This window comes from Buteo buteo, chromosome 8 (genome assembly GCF_964188355.1).
Source record: "Buteo buteo chromosome 8, bButBut1.hap1.1, whole genome shotgun sequence".
In the NCBI taxonomy this organism is placed as follows: Eukaryota; Metazoa; Chordata; class Aves; order Accipitriformes; family Accipitridae; genus Buteo; species Buteo buteo.
The window spans coordinates 41,872,525-41,890,046 of NC_134178.1; the positions used below are offsets into that span (position 1 = coordinate 41,872,525).

Here is a 17,522-nt window from a genome sequence, read left to right on the forward strand (position 1 = left end):
ACATCTCCCCACTCTGCCACCTTCCCGGCGCTGGCCCTGGGATGCCAGGGCTCGTTGTAATTCTGCGCGGTGGCCAGCGCCTGTCTGCAGCCAGACACCAGCTCCGCAGGGGCTGATTCATCACAGCGGTCCGATCAATAAAACATGGGCCCGACCAGCGGATGCCTCCCCTCCCAGGGGCTGCGCCGCAATTATTTATTTCTTAATCGGGGTGGAGGAAGGCTCCGCTGTTGTGTTTATGGCCTTGCGGCACGGCACCTACGGGGTAAGGGTGCAGGGTGTGCCAGGGAGGTTGATTTTTTTTCGTAAGGGTGGGAAACGAACTTGCATGCGTGTGTGCGTGCATGCGCGGGGGGGGTCTGCCGGGGGGGAGTGCTCTGCCGCAGCAACAAATAGTGCAGCCTCGCTCCAGGAATATTAAGTGCTAAGACTCCTGACATCTTCTCATTCATCCTCTCATTTATGGGTTCCCGTTTCTGGATGGCTTTAAAGGCAGCGATGCTATTTTAAATTCACCCTGCAATACCAAGCCTTGGCAGCCTTTGCTTTATCATGGAGCAGGGAGGTGGTTTTGTAAATGCATGCTCATCATGTATATGTACACACAGGTGTACGCCTATATGTACATTTATATGTACGCATATATGTATAGGCACATGTCTATGTAGTGTTTTACACAGAAGGGGTGCAGGAAGATGCTGAAGCGTGTGGATGGAGATGAGTCTATACGTTGGGACTGATGCTGCGGTGGAAGAAAGAAGACATGTTTACTACCAAGAAGAGCTATTTTTCTAACGGTGGGGGGAGCCAAAAAAACCCTGCAGTTTACCAGGTGAAGAGCCGCTCTCTGCTGGGTGGAGCACGGGTGCCACAGGCTCGCTCAGCAGCACAGTCAGTATTAAACTCTAGCTGGTGACTAAAAGGCAGCAAATCCACGCATGTCCCCAGAGCCCCTGAAATTCTGTAGCACTTTCATTTGTGTGATTTCTTCCTAATGTAGCCCATCACTTACTAGATCAGCTGTTTGTGCCCCAATTCTATTCTTTCATTATTAAGTAAGTATGTGCTGAACTGTGTGGAAAATTTATATTCCATCTATGGCTTCTTTTTTTCAGTTAGTCCCTGCTCGCCTTCTGTGGCTTGTCACACAAATCCTACAATATTAGTTTTTCACTCCTTGTTTGGGTGACAGGAACTTATTTCCCCCTCTGAGCTCGGGCACCAGTTCAATTTCGGCTACTATACTTACCTGACCTGTGTTTCAGAGAAAACATCTTTCACGGTCAAACAATTGGGGGGAGGCTGTTTGGGACCATTTCCATCCTATATTGTCAGTGAAGAAGTCCCAAAACGTGACTCCTCCGGCCCAGCAAATAATCCTGCACACCAGGCAGGGTGTGTTGCCCACAAAAAGTTTCCAGCCATCACGTTTTTACTGTTTGGCTAAAATACTATTTGTCTAACAACACATACACGTATGTCACACATACGTAAGTGGCAACCACCCACCCCTCCTTGCCACTCTTCCAGGGCGCACACGCCAGCAGAGCAAAGGCACAGGTACCTACGGAGGCGCGCGATGCACAGCTGACGCAGGGCTGTGTTTGGCCTGGGCTGGGTGCTGCTGCCTTAGTACGTGTAAAAGTGCACGGCTCGGGGTTTGTGTGCTTGGTGGGGCGGGGGGGAATAGAGGTGTGGTGTGGTGTGGCGTAGTGTGGTATTGTGTGGTGTGGTGTAGCATGAGTGTGGTGTGGGGTGGTATGGCGTCATGTAGTGTGGTATTGTGTGTGTGGTTTGGTGTGGTGTGGCATGAGTGTGGCGTTGTGTGGTATGGCACGGTGTGGTGTGGTATTGTGTGGTGTGGTATGGTGTGGTGTAGCATGAGTGTGATGTGTGGTATGGCATGGTGCGGTGTGGTATGGCATGGCGTGGTATTGTGTGTGTGGAGTCATGTGGTATGGTGTGGTGTGTTGGCGTGGTGTGGTATGGTGTGGTGTGGCATGGCGTGGTGTGGTATTGTGTGGTATGGCGTGGTATTGTGTGTGTGGTGTCGTGTGGTATGGTGTGGTGTGTTGGCGTGGTGTGTTGTGGTGTGGTGTGGCGTGGTGTGGTGTGGTGTGGCGTGGTGTGGTATTGTGTGGTATGGCGTGGTATTGTGTGTGTGGTGTCGTGTGGTATGGTGTGGTGTGTTGGCGTGGTGTGTTGTGGTATGGCGTGGTGTGGTGTGGCGTGGTGTGGTGTGGTATGGCGTGGCGTGGTACTGTGTGTGGTGTGTGTTGTGGTATGGTGTGGTGTGTTGCGGTATGGTGTGGTGTGGTATGGCGTGGTGTGGTGTCGTGTGGTATGGCGTGGTATTGTGTGTGTGGTGTGTTGTGATATGGTGTGGTGTGGTATGGCGTGGTGTGGTGTGGTATGGTGTGGTCTGGTGTGGTATGGCGTGGTGTGGTATGGCGTGGCGTGGCGTGGCGTGGCGCGGTGTGTTCAAGGGCTGACCCTCTGCAGTACCCAGGTACACGGGAGGACGCACAAGGCCTGGCATGACGAAGGACCTGGGAGAGGGTCGCGCCAGCTCCCGCTCCCCTTCAGCTTCGCTGCGCAACCTGGAAGGTATCACCCACCCACCCACCCGCCAACACTCCCACCTCCACCGCCGGAGCGCGGTGCCCGTGACACGTCCCCACCACACACCCCCTGCTCGCCGCCGCACGCCGCGCGCCTCGGCGGGAAAGGCGGGAAGAGGCGGCGGCGCCGGGACCCAGCGCGCTCCCAAACCGCCGCCTCACCCCGCCCCCCCCCCCCCTCAGCCGCGTCCCGCCATCACCCCGCCCGCACACGTCACGCACCTGCAGCCCCCCGCCCGCCAGGCCGCGGTCTCCGCCGCCCTCTGGCGGCCGCCGCCGCCCCCCGCGGAGACACCCCCCCCCCCGAGACCCCCCCCGTGTCCCCCTGCCCGCCTGGGCCTGGGCACGGACTCCGGTCACGGCCCCTGGGCCTGCGGTCCCGGCTGGGCCGCCCAAAGCGCTCCCTTGGTGCTGACAGCCGAGAAGCGAGCGTTTTGGGGGGACGCACGACACACGGGGGGGGGATAGTTTCTGTGTGGGGGCTTTGTGGTGCTTTCTCCGCTTTTCTCCCACTTTCGTAACCTTCGGGTTGTGCTCGGGGAATTTGGTCTGCGAGCTCGTCTCCCGGGCTGGGGGGTTCCCCTGCCACATTCGTGGCCATGCAATCACTTCAAAGGGGTTTTTTTTTTTCCTGCCACCGCAGCCAGGGAAGGAAATTGGGTTTCCGAGGATGATGATGATGAGTTAATATGAATATCTGGCAGCATTTCGCAAATAAACCCTTAAGGGACCCCCAGACCCCGGACGGCCGACCGAGTCGGATCACATCAATCAAATTAAGAAGGAACAGACTGAAAACCGGCAACGGCAAAACAACAGCACTTCTCTCCCTTGCTCCAAATCGCGAGACATTTAGATACCCAGCGCCTAACCCTGCTGCAACAGCCTCACCGGGCGTTTCTGAGGGTTTGTCCGTGCCACCCATTCAGCCCGGGCGATCTGCATCGGCGTCACGGCACTTGGCCGAGATTTAGAGAGCTGTAGCCCTCTCAGGGCTGGAGGGGACCTGGGACCCTCTTCCCAAGGCAGCGTGACCCTCGCTGTGTCCTTAAATTTAACCATGGGAAAAACCAGCGCCGTGCCACCGTAACCTCGCCGCTCCTGCCCACCCGTGTGTAACGCGCCTGTGCAGCAGCCCCGCACAGAGAGGCTCCAGGGGTCTTTTCCCGAGGGAGAACATCTCCGTACTTTCAAGTGGGGATGCAGAAGGGGCGGCGAGGCCCTTCAGCGTGGGACTTCTTCAGCGATTTCACCCAGTGCCTCACCCTCCTGCGGGCAAACCCTTCCACGCCGCATGAAGCAGAAGAGTTGCTGCATGCTCCCACGTGCAGCGTGCCGCTCGGGGTGCTGCGAGAGCTTTACCAGCCTCATACACAGAGCCAGCGGCACCTGCTACTGCTAAGGCTGCCTGACCTTTCCCGTTATAAGGCCCTGGTTGTGTAGCGCTTTACAAGCATCAGCAGGCCAGGTGGAACGATCTCATGCTGGGTGTTTGCCTTGGGCTGATTGTATTTTTATTTTTTAAGGGGAAGAGCAGCAGCCAAAATACTTCTGCTGTGTCTGAGAGCAAGGCTTGAGGAGGAAAAAAGCGTTTATTTTAAACGTAAAAAGAAGCAAGCCAGCAACTGTCCCTCAGAACATTTTTCTGCTCTGATGCTTTGGCTCGGAGCCTTGTGACAGTGCAGAGATTTGGTCTTTCAGAAAAAGGTAAATAATAGCTATACAAAACTACCTGCCTTCAATACCCTTGGGGAGGGGATCCCCACAGACTTTACACATCTTGAGTGACTTTCCTGGGACAGTGGGTCAGTGCTTTGGCCTCTCACAGGTTTAAGCCCCCCTGCTCCCCCAAACCGGCACAGCACAGCTGGGCTTGCTGCACTTGCTCCTCTCCAGAGGGCTGCAAGCTAAGCTGGCCCAGGTTTCACTATAGGGGACATGGGTATGTATGCTAGTTTGAATTTGCATGGTATAGCTGTAATGCTTTTGTGTGTGTGTGCACGTGTGTCGTGGCTCATGAACTGCTCCTACTCCCGTCAAGGGTGTAGGAAAAGACATGGCAAGGAGTGCGGGGGGGGGGGGTGGTTGGGTGAGATAGTGGAGGGAGAGGGGAAAAGCAGGGTGCTGCTTACGTTCACAGCAAACCACAGCAAGATTGCAAAGGCGAGAACTGCTCTCTTCCTCAAAACCAGCCTGCCTCCAAGAGGAGCATACCACAAGAAAAGACCAGCTCTACTGGGTCAGTCCAAAGGTCTTGTCTGACCTTCAGTCCTGTTCCCTGCAGGTGCCGGGTGGAGACCAGCCGGGAGCACACGGCCAGCATGGCATCATACTGGCCTGTCTCAGGTGCTTCAGAGTCATCCTGAGCCAGTGGAAGCTGCACTCCTTAACAGACTCATTTTTTTCTTCCACGAACTTGCCCAGTCACTTCTGGACTGCCTGCAGACTTCCATACCCACAACCTCCCTCGACTTTTAAGGAGCGCAGCGGCAGTCAGCTGCCAGCAGTGATATTATGGCCACACAATAAATTTGGGTGTTATGTTCTCCTGTGACTTTAGGACCTTGGCATTAACAGAAAAGCTGGCACACTGCCCGTTACTAATTGCCACCTGAACGGGCTAGATTAAAACTGTCTCAGTCACTCCTTGCTCTGCAGTCTCCTCTGCTGCCTACAGGAGAGCCAGGCTAAGGAAACTGCTCACTGTGGGAAGAATTAGCTGGGGTGTGTTCAGATCTCCCTAGGAAAGAGAGAGATGAGCTTTTCGTCAAGGAAACTGTTAAGAAAGAAGCTACGCAGTGTCAAGAGACTGGTGTCCTAAATCGCAGAGCTGCAAGTCTCCCCACCAAACCTGGGGCACAGCTATTACTGAGTCCTCAGCGGATGCTACCCAGGCGGCTGAAGGGAGCACAGGTCAGATGTGGGAGGGCTTGGTATGATGCCCCCCGAGGCCTAAGCAACCGAGACTCCAGTGGCGCATCCCCCGTGGCACAGGCTCAACCTCCAGAGACAAGGCTAGCTGCAGAAATCACTGAGAAGGGAGCGGACTTCTGAGGTCTGACCTTTGTGGGATGAATAAAAGGGCCGTTTTTCTCCCTGCCTTCAAGCCTTGAATTTAATAATGCTATAAGGCACTGCAACACAGAGCCTCGGCAGCAGTGGCCAAGATCCGAAGGCTCCTCGGTAGCCCTGTACGTGCCCTGCCTCATGGCTGTCGTTCACCCCTCAAAGCCTATAGCATCCATTTGGGGTTGGGGGCTGCATGAGAAGGTGATAAATATGGGAGGAAGATTGTATCAGGTCAGAGGCATAGGAAAAGGCGGCCGTGATGAGGGATATAAGAAGGGGGTGATACGGACCGAGGCGATAGGATGAGCCTTACACTTGTACCAACACAGGGCTACAGCACAGGGAAGGTCTTCAATTGAAACGGCAATACGGGCACGATCGGCTCAGGAGACTGAAGAGGGCAAGAGCAGGAGATGTCAGCCAGGGTGAGGATGGGGAAATGTAGGAGCTGATGTGAGCATGCAGGCTGGACAGGTAAGGAGACCAGGTCCTGGGAGAAGGGCAGATGAAGAGAGGAAATTAAATCCAGATCAGGCACAGGGAAGCAGGGATGGTGGGAGAGGGGCAGCTACAGGGGAAGGATGGTGTTATATGGGAGGAGGCAGTCAGCACCGGGAACGCAAAGGCAAGGAGCCAGTACCACCCGGGTCAGAACCAGAGGAGAGAAAGCGGGGATCCCCCGAACAGCCGAGGGAGGGATGCGGTGCCGCCGATGCCGCCAAATCGCCGCTTCCCCGCGAGGTGGCAGCCGAAAGCCAAGGAAAAACGAGACTCCGGGCGCTCACCCGGCCCGGCTCGGAACCCCCCGGCGGGGAAGTGCGCTGGCTGGCACCTACCACCCGGCCTTCATGGCTACGAGCACCTGCGGGGAAACCCTGGGGTCCCGCACCGCAAAGCCCCCGCGGGACCACGCTAAAGGAAGGGTGCCAGCTCCGGGTGCTCGGACCCACTTCTGCCTGAGACAGCCCCATAGGACCACGGTTATGGGGCACAGAATCTGATCCCCCCCCGGTCCGCAACCACCACGCAGCGGTATCCTTGGTAAAACTGCCTTGGGGGGGGGGGGCAGATCTGACCCGCTGGAGGGTCATCCCCATCAAAAGCAAGACATTTCCCCACTATGGTAGCAAGAAGCAGAGGTTGCAGGGGGTGGTGGTAAAGTTTCTAGCCCGTTCCACTTCCTCCACGCAGATAATCCCCCTTCTGCCCCCTCACTCCCTCCAGCTCCCTTTCGTTACACCAACAGCACCCCTGAAGGGGCCCATAAGAGAGGGGGGATAGAGGCTGTGCAATGACATGTAACCCTTGCTGAACCTGCAAACGAAGCCAGACTTGTAAGCAAAGCCACAAGTCCGCTTGGTTGCACAGAGGCATGCCTCCAAATGTTGTAAGCGACATGATCACCGCCGGCAGAAATTGAACGTACGCCTTTCAAGACTCCCAACGCAGACCTCGAGAAAGGGTCATCTGAGATGCAAGCAGAAAGCAGATACATTCCTGGTCCATACCCAGAGGGAAAAAATCACCCACCCGTCTACACGTTTCACACCCACATTTGCCAATCTAGAATATTCTACTGGGTCTGGGGTCCCATCACCTGAGTAAACCGAAATGGAGATAGGAAAAGAGACAGCAGGTGCCAGTTTTTCTCTTATTTACATTAACAAGACTCCAGGGCTTGACATATCTGCAGTGCTGGTGGAGGAAAGCCCACAGAGAAGTTTCAAAGGGCATCAGAATGCTACAGACTCCTTATTTGCTTTCAGGAATCTGCTCCTGGGATCCTGCAAAGAACACGAGGTAAAACCTGGTGCAAGAGGACCATCAGCCCCCATAAGCTGCTAAGTGGAAGCGAGGCCAGGAGGAGGCATGGGACAGGCTAAGAGGATGTGACGGTAAGGACTAGAAGGAGTGACGGTAAACCAAGTAGAGCTGGTTTGTTTTTCCAAGTGCTCTCCACCCTGAGCAGCTCTGGGCTCCGTGCTGTTGACAGGTTGACTCTACTTATAGTGAAGACTGGAGTCCTGCTTCTTGAGCAAAGAGGACCAAAAATGAGGGAGGAATGAAAAAAAAACCTCTAAAGGAGAAGGTGCAAGGGGAAGGGGATGTGCACCATATGGGTCTCTCTCTGTCATCTCACTCCCTGGGGCCTGGAGGGGTCTTAGGTTTTACACTTGCCAGCTCCTCTGCAGGAAGTAATTTTTCTAGTCTGTTGACTCTCTTGCCAGGGTTTCAGAAGATGAAATCTTTATTATCATGAAGGCTTAAAAGGGAGGAATACTGTTAATTCCATTTTCAAGGTCATACTTTGAAAGTTATTAATTTCTTTCTTCCAAGGCTTTGCACTCTAGTCTAAGGCTTTAGGGATTACCAGCTTCTACTTACTAGGGTTCATTTGGGGCTTTTTTCTTACTACTTTCCTGTCGCCCCCCCCCCCCTCCCCTTTGAGAAGAAGACACGATTTTTCACTCCCTGTTCTTAATGTTGAAACTGTTTTGTTCATTACCTGCTCATACCCCATTCTCACTACAAGTTCTGCTCCTGTAATTAAAACTTGACTGTGACTGCAGTGGCAATAGGCTGGCTTTTCTAGAGGTGGAAGTACCACTGTGTAAACTAGGGAGGATGCCCTCCAGCAACTCTCCAACAAGATTAAGGAAATGTCTCTGGTGTCTATCAATCTTAGCGCACGGTTTAATGTATTTCAGAATTTGCTCATGCTTTTTTAGCACTGAACAGTTCTTCCCCATGTTTTGGAGCTCATTCATGGTGTACTAAGTACTCATCTATCATACCTCACGTCTTAGTGAAGATTCATTCTGTAATGCAGCGCACCCATCCTTCCCTGAGGCCTAAAGAATATCCCTGAAATTGTATTTCTCAGTGTCTTTCTGAGAAGGTCGTTGTGTTCAAGAGCTGGCTGCTTATGCCATCTATCCTGGAGCTGGTTTACAGTACTTTTAGTCTAGCACTGAACTGTTAACCCTGACCAGTGAGGCTGGTGGTGCCTAGAAGACCACCTACATTGCAAGGTTACACACAGATCTTCCATCACCAGATCTGTCTGGTAGATATCAAAAAGTTCCAAGTTTTCCTCGCAGCTGAAAAATAGTTCTCCCCCCCTTTCCATTCCCCTAGCAACCGGAGGAGATTTTTTTTTTTTAAAAAGCACTTGGCAAACTTCTGATACAAAATCAGTGACTTAAAACTGCTTTGTCTTCAAACCATTCATTGAAGACTCTCCTCCTACAAGCAAAACAACCAAACAATACATAGCACAGACTTTTTCAGGGTCCATCACAGGGAAGATCTGAGGTTTTTCTGCTTTTCACTTTCCTAGGATACAGCAATCCCTCCCCTGCTCACCTCTCAAGCACTTGTGTACGGCACAGCAGACCAAAGGTGATGCCAGCACACAGTCTGGTGTCTCAGTAGGGAACAAACAGCATAGCCCCCCTCACCCAGAGCACATACAGCCCTAGGCAGCAGGTTTGCTAATCGGAGGCTCTGGAACCTCTTGAAAAATTAATATTTTCATCAGCTTTATGTCTGTCTGTTTACCCACTTCATCCCTCCTATGGTTTTCCACAAGCTTTGCTGGATATTTGGCATGAGAAAGATTTGAGTGCCTGTGAGCAGAAATGAAGAGGGAAGGACACACCGAGGGGTGACTGGAAATGAGACTGGAGCAGAAGGAGAACTAAATCGGGGTGGAACGTGACCAGCATGCTTGAGGTTGCTCTGGTACTGAAATCCAGTGGTATCGCTGCCTCAGCCCTTCCCATCCCTCCCCTCTACTACCTGCAGCATGGTGCCCCCCCGCCTGTCCCTGAGGTTTTCTTAGGGCCACCAGTCCTCTCTGGGGACAACCCTTGCAGTGAGCTTAGTAGAAACCTACCCTTGTCCCCATCCTTCCTTGCCCAGGAGTGGAACGGGCCAGGAGGAGGTTTCAGCTAGCCTTCGTCAAGGGCTGCTTGTGAACAGTGAGAAGTATGGGACCTGTATCATAGGAACACTACAGTGCGCTTTTCAGCATTTCAGTCAATTAGAGATTTCACGGGAGCGGAGCTGGGCCCACAGACTGGTGTATGTCTCTGAAGTGTGTGGTCTAAGTAAATATTACTTTGTGTCACCTGTAGTTCTCATCAAAGTATGGATGCGTGTAGGTGTGTGCAATTCCAGAGACTCCTGGTTTCCTTGCCCTAACAGTGCAAGCATGCCTTTAATGCCTGCTCCAGGCATGGGAAAAGCCAGAGCGGAAAGCCATAGTGGCTTCCCACAGCCCATTCCTAGATCAGTAATTAAAAAGGCAACGTTAATACAGCTTACACAGGCAGCTGAGGTGGCCTTCAGCTGGATGAGTTGGGGCAATGGAAAAGATGCCTGCAGCTACTTTGGTTCCTCCTTTAAATGTTCTAGGGTGCCTGGAAATTGCCCAGTGACTGTGGGATGTGCCTCCGAGCATGAGGTGCACACATAGGGTGCATAAAGTGATCTGGCTCAGGAATGTACTTGTCCATCAGTGTGCGTGTGTATCTGTAACACCTACCGTAGAGGCTGCCTGACCGGACCTCACTGAAGCTATGCTGGTCACGGCACATCCTTCTCCACGGCCTGACCCCTTGCTCCTGTCCATGCATCCGCTCCCCAGATTGCAGAGGGACACGCAAGCGATGGTAGGGAAGGGCCAAGCACATTTTTCCTTTGCTCGCCTTGCCACTAGGCCTCTGCCTTTTGCAGGGCAGCTCTGCTGACAGCCCTGCTTGCCCACAGGAGGGAAGTCCTGCCAGGAGCACTCTGCTTTTTCCGCAAGCCTGCTTTCTTTGGAATGGTTGGTTTTTTTTCCCTGTGCACCCCCTCCCTCCCAAATCCCGCACCTCCCTTCTCCCGGTTGTTTTTGTTTTTAGAGAGAGCGCTTAGACAGCTGTATTAATCATGCAAGCCCAGCCATGTGTAATGTGCTTTATCAACAGCAGAGCAGACACTGAATGGCAACCGGTTCACAAGCGGGCCCGGTGCAGTGCCTGAGCTGGGAAGATAAACCCGCCGCTTCCCAAACCGACTTACCGTCATGGGTTAGTGAATGGAGAGCCTGTTCACTTGGGACAATAACCAGAGGGGAGGCCAAGTTGTTAGGCAAATTCTTGAGTGGTTTACACTGGAAATGGAAGGGGGAGGATGAAGTTGGGAAGCACTCTTTGGTCATTTTCGCTCAGGGGTGGGAGGAATTTTTGTGCACGAGTAAGGATTAAATCAAGACAAAAGTGGCCGTTCTTCATCCTCCTCCTTGCTGCCCTCCACACTTTGGTCCCAGTCAGCCCGGCTGGCAGCTCAACACGGGAAGTAAGGAGAGCCAGAGGGAGAGAGCAAGGATTTAGGTACACCTGCTGTGCAGTGGGTATAAGTTGCCTTCATCGTCTCTGAGGAGAAAGGTTCGGCTGATGGCTTCAGAAACTCATCTAACATACAGATGGTATCAGGCTACGAGTATCCTCTGGGCTGAGGAGATCTGTCTCAGGAGGGTTATAGCCTGCTCGAGCTCTGCTCTGCAGGGTAATCTGTCCACGCTACACTGCTGACACTATCAGTGTCCCTACCGGACAACTGATTTTCCACGGCAGTTGCTCTTTCACGGGTTTGTTTCTAATCTCTGCAGTGCAGTTTTGTGTTTTCTCCCCCACTGATTTCACCCAAACTCCACTCTCCCACCTGACTGCTGCGTCCCGACCTCTGTTTTGCAGGGCTGTTCTGGATGCATGCAAAGCCACGCCAGTGACTAAACAGACATTGAATTGCCTTCCCTATCCCAGCGCAAGGGCCCAGCTCAGAGGAATATCTTTCTGGGACTTCCAGTCTCAGTTCCTACCCTCTGCTGCTGCTCTTCCTCACTCACTGGATTCTCCATAGCATTGCTACTGGAGAGGGTTATGCAAATATATGCAACCCAGGGCTCATTCTGGAATAAATCAATCTAAATTAAAATTAATGAACAAAAAGTACAGAAACAGATGAAGCAATAAAGCCATTTCTCTCTCCCCCCCCCCCCCCCTCTTTTTTCTTTAGGAAAGCTGGTTTCTTTTCTTTACACTTTTTTGGGGGGAAGAAGCAGACTGGGTTTTAAATTTTTTTAAAGCAATCTCCGCAAACAGAAACTGTCTTTTGCTATTCAGAAAAACCCACCAAGCAATGTTAGTAGCTGTAGTAACAAATAATTCTCGGCATTTCTCTTTTCCCTAAGATGCTGTTTCTGCCTGCATCCCTGCTGCCGCTTTTGGAAGACACTATCATCACCTCTGACTTTGATTTTTTTCACTTTAAACGACACAGTCAAAATAAGATACAATGCCATCCCTTGCCTGGTACCTATGAAATAGCAAGAAACAATTAATAAGATGTTGGTCTTCTGCCTTCACCCCGTCTTGTCCTTCCTGTTCCCTTGGCCTGAATCCTCCGCAGGCTTGGCACCCACTACACTCCCTGCCTTCAGTGCCTGCAGACCTGGCAGGGTTGACCCTGAGCAGCAAGAGAAGCTTGGCCTGCCTGAGCATCCACCCTGCAGAGCCAGCTCCTTCTGCACTTACCAAATGGAGATTGAGCTCTTTGGAAAATCTGGCTGGATACCAGCAGCGGGAAGCGAGGAGGGCCGTGAGTTGTGCTTCCCACCTGGGGTCATGGGTGTTATCAGGTGCCGATGCCCGGGACTCAGCCAACTTTCAGAGAAGAGAGGCATGCTCCAAGTAGTCAGGCAAACATCACTGTGGGGTGACCACTACAGCTGAACTATGGCCCCTGAATGCCTGAGAATTTATGGAAATACCTTGCACATGGCTCCAAACATGCCCTCCTGCGCTTGGTCCCTGTGGCCGTTAATTATCTCTGCTGGTAGTTGCTACGTCAGGATCACGATAGGACAAGCTCTGCTTTTTTTGGCAGAGATAAACAAAAACCAATTTGTTTGTTTCAAAGGCTGCAAAGGTTTGGGTTTTCACTGACCCTTTCTTGGAGCCCAGCTGAGAAACAAGCACCCTCTGGCCTCAGTGAAGAGGACTCCAGAGATGGACAGGTTCTTTAGCTGGCCACACCATACTGGGAGGGCTGGTTTCTGTGGACTGTTCCCACACCACTGCCTAGTCAGCAAACCCCCATAACGTGTTAAGCCTTTACAGTCTGTACTCTCTGAAGTATTCCCCCATGCTTCTCTCCTTAGCTCCAAAATAGCCAGATGTTCATCCTTTGGCCAAAGCAGACCCCACTGACATGAGAGCTGCCCGCTCAGCAGAACTGATGGGGCCACGCACCAGAGAAAGCAAAAGGGGAGCGGGGATGGGTGGGGGTGACCACTGCAACAGATGAGCTCTCTTCTCCACAGCTAGGACCTCCACAGGGAGGGAAGAGGACAAAGGGGGTATTGGAAAGAAGGATGTTCTCTGTTTCCCACTCTGGTCATCAGACCCAAATGAACATCTCTTTTCTCCCTTCCCCCAGCTCCCACCCACCTGATGAAGGCATTAGTGACAGTACAGGCTACACGGGCTACAGCTAAATGGAGACTAGCTACGATCTACAGCCATACAGGGTCATTCTCCGATCAGTGCGCGTTTTGGCAGAAAGACAGGACTGCTCATTCTCCTTTTCCCTCCCCTCCGCTAATTACTTACACACCCTTGCTATAAATCTTTTGTCACCCTGTTGATGGCCATGACTTCGTCTGATCGGGCCCCAAAGACCGGCACGCTTGATGCCTCGCGGGCACTTCTGGATGTGCTGCTTTCTGGGAAACACAGCATGCCCCTTGCAGAGCAAACAGGGCATTCAAGCTAACCACGCTGAGAAAGCCCCTGGTTAGTCTGTGGTAAGCCCTCATCACAAAACTCCTGTGAGGAAGATTCGTGGGTTTTGAAGCCCATCAGTCTGGGTCTGGCTAAGCCATTCTGATGTGGACACTAGGTGCTAATCACAGGGGAGGGAGTCTTACGTTCAAAGGGCTGAGGACAAGGGACAATGGAGGACAGAGATAGAGCTAGTGCCATAATTGTGACAGACCCCTTTGAGGTTCAACAGTGATCCCTGTCGTTGGCAGGTGTGGTGTGGAATGAGAAAATTCTCCTTTTCCAGAAGAAAAACCCTTTTGAAAAGCCTCCTGATGATGCAGTAAGGCCCCCTTTGTGACAGCCAGGCCTTGTGTCATCCCATTATAACATGATGTTACAATGCAGACAGGAAGATGCGATGATGTGGCATCATCCCAGAAGACATTTCAGGGCATTTTGAGTGCCTGGCTGCAAAATCAGGAGGGCTGGAAAATTTACCAAGGACAATTCAGTTATGAGCTGAATCAGCTGGGCTCCACCAGCCTTTGAGGAGACTGCCTCATCGAATTCAAGTCCCATGTGTTTAGCTGAATGGGCTGCTTCTGAGTCTCCAGCCTGTCTGAAAGCAAGATGTTTCCACAGCAGCTAGCTAATGATAGCAATGCTTAGCATGACTACAGTGCTCTTCATCTCAAAACACCTTCCTTTTAAATTAATGCTCAAAACCCCACGGGGCAGGGAAGTGTTACAGAGGCTTAAGAGAAATGGAGATTGAGGGAGAAAGAGGGAGGAGGCTGTGATTCTGGTCATTAAAGAGAGGCTTATTTGAGAGCTGAGGACTGCATCTCAGAACATCAACTCATAGGGAGAAAAAGGTCTAACAAGAAAGTTTTATGCCTAAGGTTTCTTTGAAGGTGAACAGCAAAGTAAAAGCAAATGTTGAGACAAGCGCCAATATCTGTGCTGAACGCCCACATCGGAGAAGCTGGTAGGGGCTTTCAGAAAACAGATGAGGTCCAGAGTATTTAAACTCTGCTTTCCCCCCTCTGCAAAATCCTCTTTGCGTGTCCTGAGTCACTAGAGATATCCCAGCATTTGGCACCACAAATTCCTGGAGACTCCTCACAGAAGTGAAGTCACACCAGGACGTCCTTCGAGATGATCTCAGGAGACTGGGAAGCAGTAAAAGGAAAAAAATAACTACTTCAAAGACAGAGGGGGAAGTGTTTTAATGGATTGACTGAAGCTGTGCAGGATGGCCTTGGCACCTTGATTAGGGGGGTATTCAGTATGGAAATCCTGGCCTTGCTCACTTGCAGTTTTTGCTTTATCATTTAGCTTAATGGGCTACTAATTCAAAACCAGCTGTAAACAGGGCTGGCTATGAAAAAAATTAACACTGCCTGCCTGTGGAATTTAAGGATATATAATAAAAATAATCATAAAAAGAAAGAGCCCTGGGTTTTCCATCAGACAAAAATATTTGTCATTGAAAACTCTGCTTAAAAAAAAGAACACCCAAAACCTTACAACCCAAACAGCCTCAGCAACTTTAATTTCATATCCAAGCACAAGTTTCATTTGCAATACATACGATAATGGTGTTTAATTGGATTTATTTTTCCACACTAGGTTCCCAATGGCCTACTTTACTCCTTTTCTCAGCTCCTTGAATGTTATTTACAAATCACTCTCTGGGATTTAATTTTAATGGTAGCTTGATTTCTCTCCCCCCCCCCCCCCTTTTTTCTGTAGGTACTTTTCTTTAATTGTATTTGTGGATTTGCCTTTTAAATAGGCAATTGTGACTACATCCCGAGCCTGAATAAGTTGCCAAGAGCAGAGCTTGATTTGAAAATGGCACAGTAGTTAAATGGAGCTGGTGTAACACCCAGCATTTATTGTTCTTTTCATGGGAGTACCTGCAGGTGCTTTACTTGGGCAGGTACTCTTCTGCAAAACAACATGGGACCTTAATAACACTCTACCCCAAAGCTCTGCGCAGATATTAACTATTTAGGCCTCTGAACATCCCATGAGTTGAGTGCATCTTCATCATATGGTGGTAAAACAAAGATACTAAGAAGCTCTAGGCCAAGATTTTTTTAAGCGAATACGGGGGCTGGCTGCCTTATTGTTGATTTTGTTTCAAATGCTGTAGCCTGCTTTCTGGAAGTGCCCAGTCTCTGCGCTTTTTCAGAATCTCAAGGTCGCATCCAAGCCCCAAGTCTCACGCGGATGTTGGGGCCATGCTGCCTGGACCCGAGGCATGCTTGGGCAGCACGGAGACAGGAAAAATACTCAGACCCTGTTTTGCCTTCCTACCTTCTTCCCTTGGAATAAAGCAGACAGTAACACCTCACCATGCACCTCTTTTCGTGCTCTCTGCCTCAAATGCAGCACTACGTGACTGGCACACTTGGGGATGTGTGACAGAGGAATGAGAAAACAAAGTGTTTCACCATGGATAGTCTGCACAACTAGAGTGAAAAAAACCTCCTGGCAGAAATTTAATTTTTAGCTTCTCACTTGTCCCTTCCACCAGCTCTGCAAAATTTTAGGTCTGCTTATGCTTTTGATCCAAATCTGAACGTGTGGGCAAAGACAACTTAGGACAGGAATATATATTAGGAGTAGGTCTGCAGACAACTTGAACCTCACTGAAGACTGTCCAGACCTGGGTGAGGACACAATGTCATGGCTCAAAGCTTGGCTAGAGGTTGTTGCTCTTTACTTGATTGGCTTTTTGAAAAGGCGGAGAGGGGAAGGGGAAGGATGAGGAAGGTGAGCAGAAGAGACCAAATGGCATGTAGACGAGAAGGGAAAGCCCTTATTTTCCTGTGTTTCTGAGCTGTTTTGCCCATCCCTAGCTCTGAACATTCGTCAAGATGATGGAGAATGACCCGGCTAAAGAGCTACTTCAACATAAAACATATACTGACCTGGAAAAGGATTGGGGAGTGTGGGTAAAACTCGTTCTAAGGGGGGAAAAAAAACAATAAGCAACATGCAGGAGAAAAGGACAAGACACTTTTCACACCAAGCAAGCAGCAGATACAAACCTGATGGAGCTGTCCATCCCCAAATTAGACGAACTAGAGTAGGTTTCATATACAGAGCATTTTGCTAGTAACACACCTAATACTTATCAACATCCCCTGGGACTGGGAGTCAGAGAGAAGTCATTTGAAAAACTAAACAAATAATATCCACACAGCAAGAGGGATTAAGCACCTGCAGTGAAGGTAATTGGAGTTGATGGGCCGTATCTCCCCTCTGACTTTCAAGACCACTCGTGTCGTCACACTACAGCTCCTCTTAGCTACACCTCTGGCTGGAAGCTAGTCTTGGCAGAGAGGTGAGTTGTGGAAGTCCTCCATGGGTAGTTGCTGCCTCCCCAGAACCTCCTTCACAATGGATTTCTTGCCAGTGACAAGTCCCCTGAGGATCTCAGCATGGGAGCAGTCACCCTGGTGAATCCTTAAGGGCACTGTGGTTGTTTGGAGCTTTTGTCTTCTGAGGGGAACAGAGTTTTTGCAGACTTGTCACCCTCTAGTTTTACGCAGAGCCTGCTGTTTTGTTTACAGGGTTTTTACAATGAGTCCTCGTTATACGTCACAGCAGGACTTTGTTATACGTCACTGCTGGCTTCACGCTTTGCTTCTTCCACACAAGGATCTCAAAAGAATTGCACAGACACTGAGGGAAACTGGTGTCAGAGCCCTCAGTCTGAGGCTAACAGTAGTGTTAATTCCATTTTACAGATCGTGCAGTTGATGCACAGAGCAGGGAAGCAATTTGCCCAAGGTCAAATGCCGCACTGTTGGCAGAGCCAGGCACCGAACCAAGAATACAAGCCCCCCAGGCCCGACCCTGATCACTGGGACTCCTTTCCTTACCTCCAGAGCTCGGTGGATGCCTCGTACTGACTGAGACAAGTTCCTGCTCATGGACTGATCAGCAGGTAGACATTTAGCTGTAGAGATATGCCACTATGCAACAGCTGATAGGCTTGGGGCAA

At 51.0% G+C, this 17,522-nt stretch overlaps 1 protein-coding gene across 2 annotated transcripts in view; it reads right to left on the bottom strand.

The window, feature by feature from the left end:
- Positions 1-17,522, bottom strand: part of LSAMP (limbic system associated membrane protein) — a 1,013,284-nt gene that overhangs the window by 8,082 nt on the left and 987,680 nt on the right. The gene's annotated exons all lie outside the window — the stretch shown is intronic.